Source organism: Serinus canaria, chromosome 11 (genome assembly GCF_022539315.1).
Source record: "Serinus canaria isolate serCan28SL12 chromosome 11, serCan2020, whole genome shotgun sequence".
Taxonomy (NCBI): domain Eukaryota; kingdom Metazoa; phylum Chordata; class Aves; order Passeriformes; family Fringillidae; genus Serinus; species Serinus canaria.
In genome coordinates, this window is record NC_066325.1 from 10,139,057 (window position 1) to 10,157,612 (window position 18,556).

General features: G+C 36.2%; 1 long non-coding RNA gene across 2 annotated transcripts in view; it reads right to left on the reverse strand.

The window, feature by feature from the left end:
- Positions 1 to 4,288: 4,288 nt before the first annotated feature.
- The window catches only part of LOC108962086 (uncharacterized), a 29,375-nt gene continuing 15,107 nt past the window's right edge, over positions 4,289 to 18,556 (reverse strand). Inside the window, exons 3-5 of one of the 2 annotated variants that reach the window (XR_001990588.3) lie at positions 17,166 to 17,348; positions 7,689 to 7,806; positions 4,289 to 5,306 (exon numbers count right to left, since the gene is read on the reverse strand). This is a non-coding gene — a long non-coding RNA (uncharacterized LOC108962086). The remainder of the gene's footprint in view (positions 5,307 to 7,688; positions 7,807 to 17,165; positions 17,349 to 18,556) is intronic. The other variant, XR_003944780.2, reaches the window with a different exon arrangement.

Sequence of the window (18,556 nt, forward strand, 5' to 3'; positions counted from 1 at the left end):
TAGAGGCTTCCTGACAGCCAAATCCTGTGCTCCTCCTGAGCAGGCCAGCCCAAAAAGAGAAGGCACAGAGCAGAGATCCCAGAGTGAGTGCTCCCCTGACACAGAATGCTGCAGGATCCACAGAGAGCTGTACAGGGCCCCCATCCTATCTGATCTTGTGGGGGGAAATACAATCCCTCAGAACTTTCACCAATGTCTGCAAAAAGCTCTGTTACTACAGACTTTGAGTCAATCACTGCAAATTCCATCCTGAAATAAATGACAAGTTACACTGGCTTGTTTGCCTTAACTATAGCTGGGCCTGCCAATAGATATTGCTGCTGAGGTTGGATCTCCTGCATGGTGATACACAAGTGGTTCTGTTTTGGAAATAGATCCATTTTTGTGCATGGCATCTAAGATGTAAATTATACCACTGACAATACCAGCTGGAAAGTTTCCAAATGGGTCTGATTTTGGTCTACTAAAATAACTGCCTATTACAGAGGAAAGGTTAAGGAATATTTTCAAAATGTGGATTTTCTGTAAAGATTTTCTGATGTTTTCTTAAGTTTGCTATTTTCTCTTTATTGTTCCTGTACTTTGTGTTTGGAATCAGATGCTGATTGGTGTCTCCTCCTTTCATTTCTCTGGGAAAATTGCCCTGTATATCCTAGAACATCTTCTGGTTTTCATCATCATTGAAGGCAAAGACTATCAGCTACTGTGGCTATTTATACTTAGGAGTGGGTAATCAAAATAATCACTGGTTGATAACACTTCTTCATGAAAAAGAAACTTCACTTTAGTGATTTTTTTGTTGTTATTGTAGTAATAGAGGGACCTCATTTTTTCCAATAGTTTTTCAAGGAGACTTCAGTTCTTGCTGCTTGAATATGTAGGAAATAATTTTGCATGCAACAAGAATGACATTTTGTCTAATGAGGAAATAAATTATTTTCCAAATCCACGAACAGGTCATTGCTAGATCATGCTCAAGCCCTGTTCTTGCAGAGTTGCAGATATTGGAGTACAGAAGTAAGGCATATTTTGACAGCAGCAGTGGTCAGCTGTTGATGTTAAACCCCATTGCTCAGGGCTGCATCCAGCCTGGCCTGGAACCCAGCTCAGGAAAGGGCACCCAGACAGAACTGCTCCCTGAGCCCAGACTAACCCTGCACAGGCTGGACTAGAGACCCCCTGAGGTCCCCTAGGCCTGAATGATCCTATCCTGACATAACCTTGTGACAGAGCTACTGCTGTTGAGATCCATAAGCATTTCTGTTTAAAGGTTTGTAATGCTAATTTCCACAGACAAAACATCCTCAGCTGGTCATTTACAAGCTGCTCATGTTGGAGATGAAATTTTGCTAGGAGTTAGACTTTGATGCTGCCAGATGCTGAAAGCTTGAGGTATGATTCAGCAAGGACCTTAAAAATAAAAAAGAACTTTTAAAATGCTTCTAAAACCCACAGATTCATGATTCAAGCTCCTCAGAAGTTGCCTCGTCCCATTTCAAAAGATGGAAAAAGAATTAAAATTTTTCATAAATATCAAAGAGAAACAAAAAGCAAAAATCAGTACACATTTGGCTTACTGTGCCAAAAGCAAATTTTTATCATGTGAGTACTAAGGTACTAACCTGAATTCACATTCTGCAATTAATTTCATACAATTTCTTCCAGTATCAGTTGCAGTATTATTTATCCAGTATTAATTGCTAAAAGCTATAACATAAACAGTAACATGGGTGAAGTTGTATAAAAATGTTTGTTATCTCTTGCAGTATCTCAAAAAATGATGGATAAGTCACTGTGATCACCTGCAGAAAGACCTGCCTGTAATTAAAACATGTAATACTTCTCTGGCTCTGGAATTTGAAATATGGTTTGTAGCACACTTTTAAACCTTTATTTTAATTATTTCTCAGTTCCGACACAAAACAAAAAAGATAAACTTAGCAGCTAATATTTAATCTTGATATATCTGAAGACTTCTTGAACTAAGATAATGTCTCACTATGCCTTGAAAAAATAAGAAGCATTTTAAAACAATATTACTATTAACTTTATTATTGATATATGACAAAAGTAATAAATTTTGTTGTGTTATATCTACTCATATAATGAGATAAGCTTTGACTTACTCTACAGCAAGACTGATTGACTTTACAGAGCTGTTACCTGGTTCATGATGTATTTATTCTTACAACTTCTGTTCCTAGGTTAAGGTTATAAAAGGTTAAAAGCAACATTTAAAACAGATGAAGTTTATTTGAGCTAAAAATTTTCCATCCTGATGAGCATTCCTGGGAACCTGGAGAAGAGCAGTTATCACATCACACAGAAGATATCACAATAAAGCTATAAGCTGTAACAATAAATGGGAAAAGATCTAACAGCAAAACTGATCATTTGACACTGTCATTTCATTGTGTGCAGAACCACTGTGGTGGCCAAGTTACAGCACAGTGAAAATTCATCTAATCCACAAAAATGAATGTTACTGAGTGACATTTTAAAGCATGGTAGTACCCAGCTTTTATATGGCTCCTTTGTGCCTTAGCCTAGATATTACACAGATGCATGTTCTCTTCAAGCTATTCATTGCTAAAATCTAGACAAAACAGTACTAGGTTACATCTCCCAATTTCCCTGCACAAAGTAGCATTTAGAATTAAGATTTAAGAGCATTTTGGAAATACAGACTACTTAATGCAAGAACAAAACTTTCTGGTATGATCATATGTTTATGTTGCACAAGATAATACAATCCATCTGTTGGGAAAATCCTTGCTGAATATTATATCTGTTTTAGCAATAAACTTGAATAGAAATCAGGATTATTTTCTTAAAATCTGAAACTGAGTAACAGTGAGCCTTACGAAGAAATATGTCTAGGAACCTGAGGCAAATTATACATGTTAATGTTGGAGTCACTGAGAGCAGTTAACACAATGTAACCAAATGTCAACTGGAATATTTTGCAGTAACTTACTGAAGAGATCTGTGTTTAATGAACATATGAACCCTTGGTTTCTAAGTTTCCAACTTCAGATGGCGAAGATTAAGTGTTAAGGGTGTTACTGTAAATGTTTAAGTGAGATGAACATAGCTGATTTTCTAATTTTACCACATGGTTTATTTCAGAAGAAAACAAGCACCAGTTAACATAGTTCTCCTGCAAGTCAGTAAACAGTCACACACAAAAACTCAATACAATTTGCTTCTTTGTTTATGTGCAGGATATTTAGTTTGGTTTGCAAAGTATTAGAGGAATAATAAGAACCTCCTGACAGAATACCACAACTAAATTTCTAAAAAGCCACTCAGTTAATCTCAGTGTTGAATCTGGCTGTTTCAAATTATTGTAATGTATAATAACAGTCTTATTGACAATATGGATGCACAGAGCCAAAAAAAGCTAGAAAGAGTGGCCAAAAAGATGAACTAAGTGCCAGCCCAAATGACAACAAACATATGGCCATTAACTGAAGAATGGAGGGGCTCAGGAATGCAGCTGTCTGTGGTCTCCTGAAGTTGCAGAGGAATGAAACGCTGCGAGGATTGGCAAAGCCTGCCTGAGATGAAGCCCTACTGAAGATGGTAAGCCCTAAAATGGAGTCAACCAGCAGATCATGCTGGAATTCAGAGATTTCTGTGGTCAGAATATATTCATTCCACTGGCCTCATAATGTACATCAACAAATTAATATTGTATGGATGTCATTTCAAAGCCTGCTGAAGACGAAGAGCCATTACTGAAGGCATTAGAGCACAGATGGTTCAAACTATATGCAGATATTCATACTTGCATTTCTGCATTATAGCAGGGGTTTTTTTCTGTTGAACTGTAATGAATTGTCTCATAATCTATTCCATCTTCTTGCCATTAGCAGGCTTTGAATGTTCACAAATAGGAGCAAAGAACTCATTTTCCAGAGCTTTAATCACACAAAGAGGGAATGCCTAATTCTCTAAATGAAATGGTCTGTGATCACTGAAGCAGAGATTTAATATATCACGGCAAATTAGGTAGATTTTAATAAATTACTTATCTCTCTGAATACTTTACATATGCTTATGAAGAAACATAGCCTGTTTGCAAACAGTGGAAATCCACAGTCTATAAAATCCTTTGAAGAAAATGACAAATAAAAAAGTAAATTAAAAAATGAAATGTATTATATCCTCGTTCTCAAGAGACAATCCTTTTGCAGCATTGATTCACAGCTCCATTAAAAATATCAATTAAACCCTTCACTGAGATTGGTTAAAAGCTGTAAAATTAACTTTCCACACCAGACAGTAGTTATTCAGATACAACAATTTATTGTATACGTTTGATGTAAGTTCTAAAAGTGACAAAACCCAAATGAAAACAGTTGCCCATCCCTAAAGCCCAAAGCAGGTGAAGCAAAATCTGATACTCTTTGGCTTCTTTTTGTGCTTTGACAGATGTTGGCTGTGAGTAAATCATCTCCTGTACAGAAAATGATTGTGCCTGCCCTCCCCCTACTTCAAATTATGGTAACCATAAACAGCTGATTATAATGCCAGTAGAAGGGTAAAAGTTATTTTAAAAAAGGGTGCAGTAATTTAATAAGTCCTGCAACTAGCCTAATTTTTTATATTTAATTGATAGGAACTGCATGCATCAAAGAAAACACATACTGAGATTTAATGTGCATAAAATGGATATTAGCATTTTAAAGAGGCAGATTAACACATTAATCCAAGTAATTTTCATATATTGCTTTTAATAAAATCTTCACAGTATAAAATTCTTAATGAGGCTAATCACAGGCATTCCATTTAACGGGGTGATTAGGGATAACATAAAAGTATTTTTAATCAGTTTTCTAAGGCTTATGGTTTTTTTATTAAAAATTAAAATTTTGACTTGCATTTTTATTACTGTTTTATGTAGGAAAAAAAATCTTAAAAATGCAAATAAAGCACGTCGTTCAATCATGTAGGTATTAATTATTTACAAGACGTTGTCCATTGTGGAGATATTCTTAGCCTTAGGGGGGAAATATAAAAACAAACAGACTGAAAAGTATACAAAACTTTACAACTACAAATCAAGCGTCCTTTTCATATCAATTATACATTAAATATACTGTAGGAATTACAAAGATCTCATCTTTGATGCACTATCAAGCATGTATTTACACTGGGAGAAGGCTCCTCTGTAGGCAAACTTCCTTTCATGCCTCGTAGTCATCTTTGCATTCCCCTCTCGACTGAGGGCAGAGCATGGAGGGCTTCCACTGCTCCTTTGAGCTTTCCAATTACTGCACTGTCATCTTGGCAATCAAAAACTAGAAAGGAAACATCACAAAACAGCATTAGCAATTTCATTTAAGGTCTCACTTTTGTTCTGATCATCTTCCTTCAGCGTTTGGAAAGATTAAAAGGCTCCTAGTGTATGTTTAAAAAAAGAAAAAGGGGAGAGGTAAATAAATAGTAAAGAAAGCCTACTTTTCAGGTACTCAGCCTACTGGAAACTGAGCACTCTAAGAACTGGAATCTACATCAAAGAAACTATCAGGGCTGGAATTAACTCTGAAGTAAAACTATTTGTATAATAATTGTGTACATAAATTAGTAATTGTTCACAATGGGTAAATAAAGGTGTTCCAAGCTCTATTGAAAACACATATGCATAGTCAGAAATAATTTTAAGTAAAACATATACTAATTAATGCATTTTCTATACTGTGTGTATGATGAGTCCAAGTCAGCCTGGACAATTAGTATTTAAATAGCAAGTTGTTCTTTCCAGTTTCTGCAATGCAAAATATTTAAATTCCAAGTGTCTGTGTGTTGTAAAATAGTAAAGTATGAGCAAAGATGATAATTCCCCTAGACTAAACTAACTACCTTCATCTTTGTGTATGTGGGTTTTAAAGCAGTATTTAAAATTTCTATTTTACAGAAATTAGCTGACATGATTTAAAATTGCACTCTTTCACAATATCTAAGTAAGCCCAGAGGGCCAGAATCTCTGCTGCTGTGATTAAAACATGCTGCTAAGTATAAATGAGGCTCTTTCCCAGTCCTGCTCAAAAAGCAATGAGGCTGCCTAACGTGACTCTAGAAGGAATTTGAATAAAAACAAATAACCTTGACAGCATATCTTTTCAAAGCAAATTACACAGCTGACAAATAGGAAGGTTATGTATTTAATAATTTGGAAAAGTACTCTAGGACATGCAATGATGCTTCATGTTGCAACTTCTAGGCTGCTGGGATAGCTCAGAAGAGGTTGAGAGAAGGAAAAACTTTCCACCACTTACCCTGTTGAAAGACCTTTTATAGGACAGATTGGATGCTACTCTTAGAGATCCAAAGTATATATAAATATAAATATATAAATAGGAATTATGACAATGGGAATTATGGCCTTAAAATACAGAACCAAAACAATCTTCCAGTGAGAGACTACAAAATACCTTTCTAGAGGAGATGTGCTTTTGTACAATCACTTGGAGAAAAATCACTGGTGCAGAAAGGCTGAAGTGTTCAGCCACATTAAGAAGTTCATCAAACCCATGTCCTATTGTTCCAGGGTATGGAGATGTGATTCTTGGCATTTGCCTTATTGTGTTCCTGGAACTTTGAGTATTTATACTCTTCTCTGAGTATTTTAGCTACTGCATGGATGCAAACCATGCATGATGATGGAAATGGTAAGAAAGTCTGTTTCCCTCAGTACTCAGCTCCCCAGAGCTGAGGAATTTCTGCCATGAATAGAACTAGCAAAGTCCCACTGGCCTGGCATGCCGGCAGGGCTAACTGGAACTCCTGCTCTGCAAGGGTACCTTGTGTGCACTGTGTCCAGGCTTGGAGCTGCTTCATGCACCCACAGAGGGACTGCTTTGTCACAAAGATACTCTCAGCTTCTTCCCTGAGCTTCACCACAGCAGGAAAGAGGATTGAAATGAAGAGGGAGGAGAAAAATGCACCATTGGTAATGATGACCCTGCAACCACAGGCAGCAGGAAACTCAGAGCAAGGAGAATATTTTCCTTCTCTGTCTGTGAGAGAACTGAGTAGCCTTCTCCAGTCTTGCTATGAGCCCCACAAACACACTCTCCAAAGAGAAGATTCCCCAGCTCCTACTCAGCTCACTTGCTTTGGGAGGCCACAGGGAAGGGCTGGTGCCAGGCTCTTCCAGAGGGGTGCTCAGGCTAAACTGACCCCTAACAGCCCCCAGTATTCCACTCACACTGTCTCAGATACAGTTTGGTATGGAGGACACAAACCCCTGCACCACCCTGGGGGTTATACTTAACTTTAAATAAGATACAGACCTCAGCAATACAGAATTACTGACATTTTAATACATATATGGAGAGATATATATTTATAGTCCTATTACAATGAAGTATCTTGTACAAGATAGAGAATTACAGGAAGCAGACATGTCCTTAAAGTTCTTAGTTTTTATAAACTAATTACTATGAGCTGGGGATGCTGTTTGGTTTTGGTTTTTTAAAACATATTTCAAGGAATGACACTAATAGTTTCTGCAGACTTTTGCAAATAAATGTGGAAACCTTCAGTTAACAGAAAAGAATTTCTTCTTGACACTATGTCAAACAATTACTGTCACAGTAAATCTTGCAGAGAAAAGTAGAAATTCAACAAACCATTTTTAAGCTACAAAAGTTTACAAAAAAGTGGTCTCTAAAACTCACCACCAATGTCTTGTTCAATGGTATTTCTTTGCTTCTGGAATATATTTTTCAAACAGATTCAGCAAAATCAGTATCTTCACATTCAAGTTCTGCTCATCTTCTGGGGTATCACTGAGCGCTGTAAATTTTAGGGTAAACAAAAAAAAAATTGCATTGAAAAGGGATTAAAAATCAACTCTAAAAACCAGAAAAAAGACAAAACTGCATTCTGTTTTTTATTCTTCCACTACATAAGCAAGAACTCTTTATCAATTAAATTCAACATTTTCCAAGACAAGAATAGCCCAAGACCCTCTCTTTTAAACATTCCCTTCTTCTTACTGTTATTTAGCTGTAGTAGAAGGACAGAGAAGTTGTAGCCATAGATCCACAGGCTTATAGAAATGTTTCATTTTTGTTCCCCCTCCCATCACCCCATGGTACAATTGTTTATTTGGCTATACAAACAACTACACAGAATATATGCTTTTCTACTGTGAACTTAAATTACACCCACAGCCTCCAAGTATGGCTTTCCTTTCAAACACACAATTCCAGTATTGTGTTGGAGCTGGCTTGAGTTAGTGGCTTGTGCTGGGGCCAAAAACACTGAGACTGACAAAATGACAGGAATTTAGAGCTAACATTTGGTATGTCTTGGCAACATTGGTCAAACTGTGAAGTTTGTGAGCTTTACAACCTAAAAATGTTACAATAGGCATAATTTCAAATGGGTTAGCATCAAGTCATGATACATCCAAGGCTGCAGGAAAGGGTATCTTACACAAAATATGAATACATGAATAAAGCTATGGATAGTGTTACTCTCCTATATTTCTCTCTGGGATCCCAGACTTTCTCTCTAGCTGATTTCCACCTTTCTTTTCTGTAATACCCAGGTATAACTACACACTTCCTTGTAGGAATTCCAAGCCTACTGAAAAGAAGGAAAATGTAACATCCTGTTGAGAAGCACCATGTGAGAAGATAATTGCTAGGCAGTGCAGTAAAGCACAGAGAACTAAATGAAGCTTGTTTATCAAAATAAAAGTGAAAAAACAGTAAGTGCTCTAAGCTTAAAGCATGTTTTACTATGAAAGCCTGAATGATTATTTATTTTTGTTTTTAGAACAATACTTAAAGGCGTTATCACCAGCAGGTAATTCAGAGCAACTGGACAGAAACTCTTATACAGGCAAATTTGATCCAATTTTGTTGTATCCCAGAGATCAGAGTTTTTAAGCAGCAAGTAGAAAACTCTGTGCATGATTTCAGTATATTAATGTGCAGCTTACACTGTGTGCATGCTCTGTTCTGTAACATGGAGGAAGAGATTTTGTTACTTTGGGGAACAATGACTTCATATAGTCTGTTCCTTGGAATAACAATCATTTCCCACCAAGAAATGATGCACCTGTCAGGATCAGCCTGGAAGCCTCTTGCATAAAGCTGTTCTCTCTTGTTATCACAGCAGGGTGACTGTTAGGAGAATGGATTCCTCCATTCCTCACAAATGTCTCTGCTGACACTTGTCAGGAGAGCACAGACTCTACCTCCAGGTCTCAGCACTTCAGCTGCAGCCTGGCAGGAGGAATCAGGCAAGGTTCACTACATGACTGAAATTTCCACACTCTTAAAATGCTGAAAGGCAGCAGTGGGAGGAAAAAACAAAACTATGACACAGTTACAAAAAGTTCCATGGATGGCCAGAAATATGTCCTGTTAACTGATTAGGAGACTTGAAGGTGTAAGTAGATAATGATGGGGTTCAGATGCTGAAATAATAATTCTGTATCCTGCTTTTATTCCAAGGTTTCACAAATATTAGTAAGTATATCTTCCTAAAATTAATAAGGAATTTTAATCCCCATTATACAGAAAAAGAAACAAACAAAAAGGCTACCCATGTCACACAGGATACAAGTGACATATTCTTTTCTTATACAGGTATAAGAAAAGCAAATATTCTGACAAAATCTCCATATTTATGACAGAGACAATGACTGTCTGAAAACATAAAGAAAATCTGATTGTCAAAAGAAGAGAATCATCTTTGTGCTTTTCAACAATTACTAACCTTAAAAGGATTTCAAACAGCCTCCCTAGTCTCCTGCTACCTCATGCTTATGTATTTTACATCTCATATCATTCTATTTAACAGCATTTTTTCCTTGATTTTTTTTGATACTGATTATTTTTGCATTTTCTGCAAGTACAGCCATTAATTCAAATGTGGAACCAAAATTAACATTTCTAATAAACTTCTAAAATGATTTCATATCAATAAATGAAATTGAAAGCAGAGAAAATTCAATTTTATTTTCAAATATTATATTAATGAAGAGTGAATTCCATTCCAAACAAATTTTAGACTGAATATTAAGAAAAAATCATTGACTGAAAGAGTTGTCAAGCCCTGGAACAGGCTGCTCAGGGAACTGGTGGAGTCACTATCCCTGGAGATATTTAAAAGTGCATTGCGGGGTTAACAGTTGAACTTGATGACCTGAAAGTTCTTCTCCAACCTAAACAGGACTCTAAAAAATATGTATTTTTCATACAAACTCCAAGTAACTGTTAGCATAAGCTAAAAGGGTATAAAGCTGCAAAATGCATTATTTTCAAGGTCAAATTGGTTCAGTTTCAACTAGAGAATTAGCCTATAGTTGTAATTTTGGCTTAGCAATAATTTTATGCATTATAATAGTATATCTTTTTTAAGAGCTATTCATTAAAGTGATTCTTCTTTTAGAAGACAAAAATAGCATGTGATTTATCCATTTATTTATGTTCTAATATGGATCCAATCATTATGAGTATCATTTCGAGCAACATTCATTGTGACAGGAAAAAAATAAATTAATACACTGCTTAATAGACATAACACACTGCCTATGCTGCTATAATTTGGCCTAGCACAAACACCAATAAAGTGTCAGGCTAAACCATCTGCAGGCAATTTTCAATGATATTTATATCCTTGATAATTTGGTTTCCTGAGCTTTAAAGCATTAGTTTAGTTCAGTTCCTGTTTCAGCTGAAAAAGCTCTGATACTGGTTTGTAAGGCTTGTGATAGAAAACACGTGTTGGAGATGTAACTAGGCCAGGTTTAAAATGCACAGAGTTGGAAACTTTTGGTGTATGGGCACAATCTTTCCATCAATTTTCCTTCTTGGTGGTCCTCTTGCAAGGCTCAAGTGGGGAGCTGGACTACTGATGAACTTCCTTTCTTCCTCTTCAGCCAGGGCAGAACTGAAATTTCACCATGAGCCAAGGCAGACCCAGCACTGACTGCAGAGAACAACCCACCTACAAACACAGAGACAGCACCACCACGGGGAAGATGGACCCCTCTGCTCAGAGAAAAGGCTCACTGCTGAAATCTTACCTGCCTTTCACCTTAGGCCTGTAAAATAATTATTAAAAATATCCAAGGATGGAACTGCAGCACACTGACTAGCTATTTCCCTTTGCTTAATTTATCCCTCAGGGGAAAAAAAAAGAAAAAAAAAAAAAAGGAGTATTTTATCCTCAGTATTGTCAAATTTTAGTAAAACATTATCCCCTTTCCTACTCTATATGGTAGAATTGGTCATCTCCTTGCTTATTAAGTGAAGTATTTTTCAGTTTTTTTCAAAACTCCAAACCTAACCATTGTTTTGGTATGATATTTCCATCCCAACAAGTAATCATTTCATGGTGTTCCCTGCTCCATTCCAGTAAAACCTGTTTTCAGGCCAAGACATGAAACTCAGATGTAGAAATGAAATGAAGAGAGATCACTCCTCCTTAGTGTGGAGTGAATCAGTGATTTGTGAATAAATACATATTTAAAAGATTTACAAGTAACTCCAACATGTCAGATACTATCAACATGTATCCTATTCCTTCTCAAATCAAATGAATCTTTAAATTAGTGATTATTCCATTTTAATGATTGACCTCCAGAACAAAGGATGTCATTCATTCTGTATAAGTAATGTACATACTATCACAATCAAAAAAATTGAATATGAACAAATTTATTATTATTATTAAATGGGAAAAGAATAATTTATATTCTTTCTCATATGTATTCACATAATACCTGCCTACTGACTGATTTATCTATGTATTTATTTATTTATGGGAATTCTAGGGCCAAGGAACACTTCCTACACCTCTTAGACTCTCAGAGGTATTCTGAATTCAGAAAGCAACAAATGTCCTACACTACACTGGGCAGCTATGTGCTTTCCAGATTGATTAGTGATAGAGTACTGGTGATAGATCCTCTCTTTTGTGGAACAGATTTGTTAAAAACAAACCAACCAACCAACCAAAGTCCCAAACCAAGCCCCAAAGCACAGCACTAACCAGCATCAGGTGAGCTTGCAGCATTCCATGCCACATGAACCTACGCTAGGAAGCAATAAGAGCAATTGTCCCATCAGAATGCAGCTATCATTTCTAGCTGAAACAAATTTATTTCTAGTTAGTTAGGTGTTAACTCCTCAGTTCAACCTCCTCAAAAAGAGACAAAGCACAGGGTGAGCCACAGCATTATTTACCAAGACCTATGGCAGAGTTTTCCAGCACTAACAGGTACCTGTCAATGTGCAGATCTGGCTTTAGAACAGACCTGAGACCTCCTTCTGCACAAGTATCTGCCTGAACCACATTTATCACTGCAAAGCAAATCAGAATTACTCTTAGTATCAAATGTTTTCCACCTTTAAGAAGAGCATGAGGAAAAGAACAAAGGAAAACAAACATTTCTTTCTTTTTTCCTAAGGAAAAGCAACAATGCTAGAATCAGATTGGAAAGGTCATGTGATCTAATGGTGTGTCACTGGCAGGTTTATGTGCACACTGTCAAAAGAGATACAAGCAGCATCTAAGCATGCCACATAGCTGTCACTTTCTGTTAATGGCAATAGCACTCATGATTTTAAAAGCCAGTGGTCTTTATTGCTTTGTATTTGAAGTGATTTACTGCATTTTCTTCCACTGAGGAAGCCAGTGATAATGATAATGTATGGCAGAGTGCTTGTCCTTTTTGACAGCCTCAGTAATTTAATCCTCCTTTCCTGCCACAATATTTCAATAAGAGAAACCTCTAGACCAATGGACTGGAGAAAATCCACAGCCTGGGGAGTGTGAGTGAGTGCTCTGAAAGCTTTTCATTGTTTTAATTTAAAATACAAACACAAGGATCAGCTTTTAATTTTTGTACTACTAATATGACCTAGAGTGAAAGTTAACCTTGGTTTGGAAAACATAGTAGCAGAATGAGAAGCAGGGTTTTAAGAAATTCTTTAAGAAGTTTTTGGGCTTCTTATATTAGAGAAAGTGGCTGCATGCCTGCAAATGATGTCAGTCTGCAATATCACTAAACTACTGTGAAAGATTATAAAGACTGAAAAGGTGTTACAGGAATTCTTAAAAAAATAAAGAAAGCAATGAAACTGAAAGGTTTTGCTAGGATAGAACTAGAATGAATATAGCCCCCTCAGAATCAAACACAGCTCTTCAGAATAGTTTTCATTTGTTTTTGAGGGGAGAAGGTGGAGCTAGGAAATAGTTTGTCATTAAACTCCAACATTTTTAATATTCACTTTTTTCTAGTTACTCTGCCACTGTACTCACAACAATTCTTTTTGACTCTCCACCTCACAGTAAGGTTTCCACTTCCCCTGTGCAGACAGAAATCTTTAACGTTTCTCATTACTGTCTTTTGCTACCCAAAATAAACTCATTTGTATAACCAGAAAGTATCACCTCTGCTATGGGGTGAAAGATTGGAACACAGCAATATGAGGACATAAGAAGGCCTCAGTTCCTGTAGAGGGATTTATTGCAGGCACATCTCCATTATTCCTAGGAAGCCCATTTCCCAGGGCTGTGGATTTTTCAGTTTTGCCCAGAGCTGTTGCCCAGCCCCTGCTTGGGGTTGAAGTGCTGTTAGGAGGGGGTGACTAGCACAAACAGCCAGCCCAGTGCCTGAGCTGCTCAGTCACTCCTTCAAAGGAATCTGCAATTTGCCACCTCCTTCTCCACTAACAGAAAGCAAAGCACTGGCACTCTGTCTTTGAATCCTCAGTTTCCACTCACAATTTCTTACGTTTTTAGGTTATAAGAAGCTGTGATTGCCATCTGCTGTTCTCCTGGGCATGTGGATGACTTTCCACATGTGCTACTCTCATGGCCAAGTGCTCCTAAGGCCACCACAGGAAGTGATGGGGAGGCAGCAGGGAGACAGATGGACAGCCAGAGAACTTCAAAGGAAATGCCACATCAACAGATCCTTCCCTTCTCCTTAACATCCCAAATGGAATTTCCTAAGTTTACTAATACTGTATCTAAACCAATTTTAAATGCAAATTATTAACAAACCTAAAGAGTTCAAACTCATTTCACTCAATGGAAAGATTCACACTAGTAAGTAATACATTCAGCACAACTTCATTCAAGTCTGGGGAAAATGATTACCCAGAGTGAAAATATATTTTTAGATCCTGATGAATAACATGTTTTCATAGCACTCCTTAGTGCTGCCTGAACTTATAATCATTAACATTGCTGCAAGGCATGGAACATCTCATATTTCTATCCAATTAATTGCAAAAATAATTCAAAATTAACTTGTGATAGTTTGCCTCTAAAATTACAATTTTAAAGTTAGTCCTAAAGAAGTACTAAAAGCTGCAGATTACAATGACCCTGGAACCTTGTTAGAAATCTCAGTTTCAGAAATCTCAGTTCAGTTTTTTCATAGTTCACATTCTAACACAACTGAACAACTACATGATGAAGCAGATTTTCATCAAACGAAGAACAAAATGCTCCACAGTATTGAGCTTATTGTGGAAAAGGAATAAACACACAGAATTATAACAATGTTTCCTGATGCAAAGCCTTGATGTTTGAATAATCCAGTTTCAGAATAGGGATCTTCAGAAGTTGATTTTTAATAAAAGGCACATCCCATCTTTCCTACACCTCTCCTTCTCTTCCACAGTACTACAAGTACTTCCACTTGTACTTCAAGTTGTTCAAACAGTCATGTTTCTAAGAGAGAAAAGTTTTTGCTTCCCAATCAGATTTCATATAAAACCTTTGCCAGGTTTCATAAGCCTTTCTTCTATTCCTGCTGTCTGTTCTCCAGGACCACAGTATAATTTGGCAAGTTTCACTACTCCTTGAATGTATGGGTCTGTAGTGTTTGGAAGCATTCTTGGATATTCCAATAACTCTTTTCAGTGGCAGCAATCACCACAGCTCCTCTCAGTCACCATGGTCATCAGGAGGTACCACACAATGTCATGGGCAATCAAGAGGTTTGCACCATGGTCCTAAACTGTCTAAACTTCCTGTCTAAACTCCCCCATCCAAGCTTCTATTCCAAGACTCTGGAAGAAAGAAAATGATCTTCTAACCATTCTCAGTGAAAAAGTCATTGTTGAAAAAACCCAATTAATGCCAAGTTACATGCTTGAACCACCTGTGAAAATGGAAATTCATGGGATCTTGTACGTCCAGATTACTGAACTAACACTGAATATTGTTTTTCAACAAGGTTCTGTTAATTTTCTCTATCTCACATGCCAAACAATGACAGTGAAGAATGTGCAAAAGGTATGGGGAAAACTTCAAATGTTTTTAAAGCAATGAATCTCATGAAGCCTTCTGTAACAGTTAAGATGTTTTTAAAACAGTCGATCTGTTCCAGTTATAGATAATATAAAATGCTTTATTTATTATAAGAATTAGTGATTTTTTTAGATTACTTATGGACTTACTCTGATTTTCTCCATGCAGAAGTCTAAAAGACTATTAGTTTCCTTCTAAGCTCAAAGCAAATTTTGTTCTACCCATGTAAATCTCATTTTTATTAAAGAAAATATTCAATTAACCTCAAATATTCAGCATACTCAAATCTAATTAGACATGAATAAGAGATGCAGCAAGCTATAGTAAACACACATGCAGATTTCATTACTATTATCTTACTGGCTTCTCAACTGGTATTATCAAAAAGCAGACTCATTAGGTTTCTCCCCCTATATGCAAAGCTAATCTTGAGTAGAAATTAGACACCCAATTATCTAAGCAAACCTCTACAAATAACAGCCACATTAGGATAATGCTGCAGAATACAGTCCTGAAGCAATTAAGGCCAAACCCCACCTTTTAATATTGATTTGTTGGGATATTTTGAAGTTCAAACAGTTTTATAATCCATACCCAAGCAGTAAATAGAAAAAGCAAAGTTGCACAGCCAAGTTATACAGAAATAATAAAATACAGCACTGCTACATTGGAAACCCTTATGAACTACAGTCTCTCCAAAGCATGATGCTATTTTCAAACATCACAGCTTGAAATGTATTGAAGTTTCATAATCATGTTAAAACTCTGAGATTCTAGTCTGTTTTCACCATATCTTTCCTGCTTTTTTAGTTAAACTTTGCAGAGTAAATACCTAATATACAACTATGCTTAGCCCATAACTAGTATGCCCAGGAATCAGAATATTGTGTAAGACTTTTATACCCTCTGACTGTTCATTATATTCAAAGCAATGAGAATTCAAAAAGCAAGAAAAATGAAAAGCCTTAAGAAGCTTGTATTGGGCTATGGTATTATTTCAACAGGTTTGAAAAATACATTCCATTTATGTCAGCCTAACTAGAACATCTGGAGAGGTGCCTACCAAAGCTAACAAGATGAAATTGTCCAGCTCATACAAAGAGTTCTCCTTTATGCAATGTCTTATTTAGCACATGATGCCAGAAATCTCATTTGTCTGAATGGAAGGGAGCCTCAGTGAATTCAGGAGTTCACAGAACTACTGTTTTCTTGGTGAGTTTCTTGTTCTTTCCCAAGGCCCTCAAAGATCAATGTTCTTGGAGTCACAATGGTGGATTGAGACCGAGTGCTTTCAGATGTTCATTTATTAGAGTCTAGCATATGCAACATGCTGGACTCAGTATTCTCAGTAAAAAGCAATTTATTAGCATTAAATACAATTGAGTAATTTCCCATAAGAAAAATTTCTTATTAAAGGTACACTGAGTATTCACAAGTGATGATCAAGTCCATGACATATTTTTTCTGAATGTATTTCAGTTGTACATGGCTGGATAGAATGTTTTCCTTTTTCTGTATCGTGTATCAATAGAAAAATTAGTTTGTTGTGCTCTTTCAAAAAAATAATTAGTTATGTAAAGCCTAATTTTAAAATGTATGTACTACCAGCATATTTAAATATATTGCAGTTTCAATTTCTTACACAAGCCTACTTTTGTATTTTAGTTTATAGTTAATAATTGCATCCTGATCTCAGTTCTTAAAAACCATCAGTAGTATTTCCCAAAAGAGCTGTAAGAATGACAAATACAACAGCACAGTGATAAATGTAAATATAATGTATAGGAAATAGGCTTTGTTGCAGGCATTTTCATGAGACAGTTTTAGGGAAAGAACACACCAGCTCAGGGATAGGTCCCACTCACCAGTTCTATAGTTACAGTCACTCCTGTGACCACCTGCTGGGTTTGGAAGTGACGGTGGCGTGTCCTCTGCAGGGAGATTGCTTCATCTGCATTCTACACTCAGCTGCTGTATTCTTTCATCTGATGTAATTCATGACTACATAAAACCAAGTGATGTAATTTTAATCCAGATTTTTCTAATTCCTATTTAAAAACAAACCAAAACCCAAAATAATTATTTTGTGTTTCTTGAAGTGTTAACACAAACCAAACATAGCTGTGAGCCATCAGGCAGTTTGTACAATTAGCACTGATGGATTGATTTGACACAGACACAGTAAGAACCTGAGCCCCATGGTTTGCATTTAAGAATATCATTGCAACAGATACTGATTGACATTTGATGCTTAAAATATTTTTGCAATAGTCATAGTCTATTGGAGAAGATTAGGTAAAGATTATCTTTATGTACTAATGCTATCTGAACCACTAATTTCTGTTGCCATCTTTTTTTAGCCACACAGCAAAGTGATCCTGGAAGGGCTGGAAACAGTTTCAGTAATATTAGGTACCAAAATTTTCCAAATGGAAGAGAATTGTCAGTGCCTACTGCAGACTCTGCCCCATTAAATAAAAATCCACCAAGTAACCAAGTTGTTAGGCATATAAAGTGCAATTGCATTTATATGGAATTCAACTTCATATACTGAACTTGACTGGTTAAATCAAACATACCTTTAAGAGTTCAAATTAATAATATCATTCAATCAAACACAACTGTTCTTCAGCAGACCTTTTCTTATTCTCTTTTAAGTAAAATTACATTTTTCTTTTCCTTGTAAAGTTGTCTCACACTATTCAGCAAGGTCAATGGTATTGTGTACAGATACATTGTCATAAGGTTTCTGTATTTAAGTGTGAATGTCAGACTCAACAGAAAGTCACACTTCCCTAGGTAATTTGAAGAAAGAAAAGCCACTCTGGTTTCCAGGTGGAGTATGTAGGTAAGCATTCAAAGACAACATTCTTCAAAGAGCAAACACAACACGTTGGAGTACAGAAACGTCAAAAAAATTTCTTTTTACTTCTTTCATTTCTTTCAAGTTCATATCTTTATTAAAAATATTTCCCCTATGTGGAAATATTTTGACAATTTTTGATTTTATACTTAAATCACTTGAAGTATTAATCAGATGCAGAAGACTGGCTTTCTAGATTCAGTGTTCAAACTGCAAGTCAATACTCTAATTCATTATGGAGATAGCTTACATTTCCCCAAGCAAATTATATGATTAATCAAACTGAAAAGCAGGTGTATCCTATTGTAAAAATATCCATCATATAGAACAATTTCCATTGCTGTCAAGTCCTTTCAATATTTGATGAAGTAATTTTACCCCCTCCTTTCAAAA